This window comes from Homarus americanus, unplaced genomic scaffold (assembly GCF_018991925.1).
Source record: "Homarus americanus isolate GMGI-L3 unplaced genomic scaffold, GMGI_Hamer_2.0 scaffold20007, whole genome shotgun sequence".
Taxonomy (NCBI): Eukaryota; Metazoa; Arthropoda; class Malacostraca; order Decapoda; family Nephropidae; genus Homarus; species Homarus americanus.
Genome location: NW_024738009.1, coordinates 347,033 through 351,202, shown reverse-complemented (window position 1 = coordinate 351,202; position 4,170 = coordinate 347,033).

The window sequence follows — 4,170 nt, the reverse complement described above, 5'->3', positions numbered from 1 at the left end:
TACACGGACACATTAAACTCTTCAACAGTAAAAAATGGAAAGGTCACAAAACAACCATCACAACACTGGCCTCCCACAGGTAATGTATTAGTATTACTCACTATTACTTAACCTTCCTTAACCGTATTGCTCACGTACGGAGACTACCACTGTGATGTATGTATGTATGTATGTATGTATGTATGTATGTATGTATGTATGTATGTATGTAGAAGTATTGGTGTTTATGTAAGGGTCTTTATATCATTCAATAAAGCCTTGACGCTTATGATCATCAATAAGGAGTAATAATATCATATCATATCTAAGGGTAAAAGCCTTGTCATACATCGCCCTAATGAGTCTTTAGGCCACGCTGGATAAAAACAAGAAAAATAATAATTATCGCTAACTGGAGGCGCCTGTACTGGCTGGTAAAGGTCACTCCTTGGTTACCATGGCGACGGAGGCTGCCACCACTGTATTGTAAACACTGGCTTATCGTGAGCTTAGGGGAGATGATCTTTAATGTTTCTTAACGACTTGAGAGATGGCCAATTGGTGGGTAGTTTGTGTGAGATAGTTACTGTATACTTGTTATAGTCTTGAGATAATGTTACGTAATTATCCAACTTGATCCATAATTGTGTTGTTTTACTGTTTTGTGTGTGTGTGTGTGTGTGTGTGTGTGTGTGTGTGTGTGTGTGTGTGTGTGTGTGTGTGTGTGTGTGTGTGTGTGTGTGTGTGTGTTAATATACCGTGAATCTCATTACTTTTTGTACCTGTATTTATCTCTTCACCTGTACCTGTATAACCCTTTCTTAATTAACAAAAAAATAAAGAGTTAATTTTGTATCATCTTTGGGCTCGGACGGCATAAAGTTATTAAAGGTTCTGTTGTGTGTTTTTGAAGTTTTAAGTGAATTAACTTTTTGTTTTCGTACTTCAGTGTCTGGTGATACTTTACAATAGTTCGTCTGAAAGTTAGGAATGTTGTTTACTAGTGTGGTGACGTCATACGAGTTCTCATAATATCTCTAGAACGCTACATTATCAAATACTCTGAGATAAAACAGAACGCATATGCTGGAGAACGCTTCTAGTTACGGTATAGATTCTATATCCTCGAGTTATTTTCTCTTAATAAGTTGAGACAAAAAAGAACGCATCTCCAGAACGCATCTCCTCCACAACGCATTAAGTTACGACTACTCTCTACACTCATTCAGAGCAAGAACACTCGGGGTGGTAAACACAGTCAGTCTTAGTACAATATCTTCTCCATAATGTCTAGCGAGCCATCTTGCTTATGGGTTTTGTCTTAGGGCCATATTATATGAGACATTCCACACGTGCAGGCCAACAAGGGGAGGTAATAATTGGCTTGGAGGAGGAGGAGAGGGGAAGGGGAGGAGAGGGGAAGGAGGAGAGAGGGAAGGAGGGGAGGAGAGGGGAAGGGGAGGAGAGGGGAAGGGAGGGAGGAGGAGGGGAAGGAGGAGGAGAGGGAAGGGGGAGGAGAGGGAAGGGGAGGAGAGAGAAGGAGGAGGAGAGGGGAAGGGGGAGGAGAGTAGGGAGGAGGAGAGGGAAGGAGGAGAGGGAAAGGGAGGGAGGAGAGGAGAATAAGGTACTGGGTGATGTAGTTTGTCAAGTGATGAACATGGAGCTTTTGTGTGAGTGGGAGCTATTGTAAGCATCCCTCTCTTGTGAGTGGGTAGCTATTGTAAGCATCCCTCTCTTGTGAGTGGGTAGCTATTGTAAGCATCCCTCTGGAGTGGTGGTAACTTACCGTCCTCTGGGTTGCAGGAACACAGGATACTACCGTAGGATTTTCAAGAAGGATTTACTGTACCTGTACCATCCTGGATAATTAAAGATGGAAGTAAAGTCAATAGCTAGATGGATAGGTAGATAGATAGATAGATAGATAGATAGATAGATAGAACTCAAAGCTCCAGGGTTTAATACAAAGCCGATTAGAAGAGCCTTTTAAAAGATTACACTAATGACGTTTCTATAACCTATAATTCCTGCAGGTATTATAGGTAATGGTCCATACAGGTATTATTTGCTCATAAGTCCTATAGGCAATGGCAGTTAATAGTTTATACTGGCATTATAAGGGAGTGAGCTATAGGCATTATAATGGGTGAGTTATATAGGTATTATAATGGGTGAGTCATATAGGCATTATAAGGGGTGAGTCATATAGGCATTATAATGGGTGCGTCATATAGGCATTATAAGGGGTGAGTCATAAAGGCATTATATAAGAGAATTATAGGCATTATAAGGGTGAGTTATATAGGCATTATAATGGGTGAGTTATATAGGTATTATAATGGTAGGTCATATAGGCATTATAAGGTGAGTCATATATAAGGGTGAGTTATATAGGCATTATATGTGAGTTATATAGGCATTATAATGTAGAGTCATATACATTATAGGTGAGTTATATAGGCATTATAGGTGAGTCATATAGGCATTATAAGGTGAGTTATATAGCATTATAAGGGTGAGTTATATATGTATTATAAAGAGTCAGGCATTATAAGGGTGATTATAGTATTATATGTGAGTCATAGGCATTATAAGGTGAGTTATATAGGCATTATAATGGGTGAGTCATATAGGCATTAGAGGTTAATAAGTTATTGTTTATAAATACAGAAAGTAAAAATTGATACAGGTGTTAAAGGTAATAATTGATAAGTGTTAAAGGTAATAATTGATACAGGTGTTAAAGGCATTGTGGAGTGTACTGTGTGACGTCATGACCACTACGTTAGGGTTATGTTGTTACGTGATGCGTTGTGGGGGATGCTATTGTTGGCAGCTCTCATGGGCCCCAGTTCTAATAGACCCCAACCCATTCTAACCTAACTTAACCCACAAATGAATTTTGTCGTTGGGTGTACAGTGGATAGTTTATTGTGCACCCCTTACTCACATTGTGAGCGGTAGCACAAAAAGGATTACTGAGTAGAGGTCACAAACGGTGTTTATCAGACCCTAGTGGTCAGGATATTGTGGCGTTGAATGTTACAAAGTAATTCATATACACTGTTTGTTTAATTCTGTACAGAGGTTGACTTATTCACACCTGCTTGGGTGCAGCAGTGTGAGGCAGTATGTTTGGCCGCGTTTGTATTTCACGTGTGCATGAGAAACATTCAAGTACCGTTTAGTTCTATACATAGGTAGTGACTTAGATACTAAGTACATAAAAGTGGATAGTCTTAATATATCAGCTGTCTTGCCATTAGAGATAAAGTGCTGTGTCATTGTATGTACAGTATTCTTGGACCTGTCCTTATTATTTTCCACATTCTAGTGTGTGGCCAAATGTCTGGCCACACTTTACATTTAGTTTTGTTCACATCTGCTTGAAGGATATAGTGCCAGAGGTACTTACTGTATATCTTAACCTTAGTCTAGCGCTTACATCATCTGGTGATCTAGTCAACTTGTTACTTGCTCCATATACTTTACATGTTATAAACGACTGAACCCTCACCTAACCTGACCTGATCTGACCTAACCTGATCTGACCTAACCTGACCTGATCTGACCTAACCACAAATATTAATGTCCATCAAGATTAGTAGAGTAAAATTATTAGGTGAGCAATAATAATAATAATAATAATAATAATAATAATAATAATAATAATAATAATAATAATAATAATAATAATAATAATAAACGGTTTATAGAGGACATGGCTGCTAAAAGGCTGGAAATATACAATAAACAGAATTGATAAAAGTTACCATTAGTGAATTTGGGAAGTGGGTCACCTGACTAACAAAAAGCTTTCAGTACAAAAAGAGAAGTAACATGATGTGAACTAACAGCTCTGGAAGTAATCTCGTGGTCGCAGGGCAGCCGGTCTTGTAAACTGTCTGGGGAGTTGATAGTGGTGCCTTCCCACGGTAACAGAAGGTCTCACACCTGGTCTCTGGCTCACAGGCTGTAGGAGAGGGTTCTTATATCTCATTTGATGTTGGGAATCCTCATTTTTCACCTGGTGTAGCGGAGTCTGGGTTTCACATCTGGTGTTGATGTAATGGTCGTCAGGTCTGGGTGGGTCGTGTTCACTGACTGCGGGACATCGACTTGTCACTGTCTAACACTTGTTCCCACTTCTTTCGAGTTGAAATTGTCACTTTTGTATATCAGTTGTGGGTT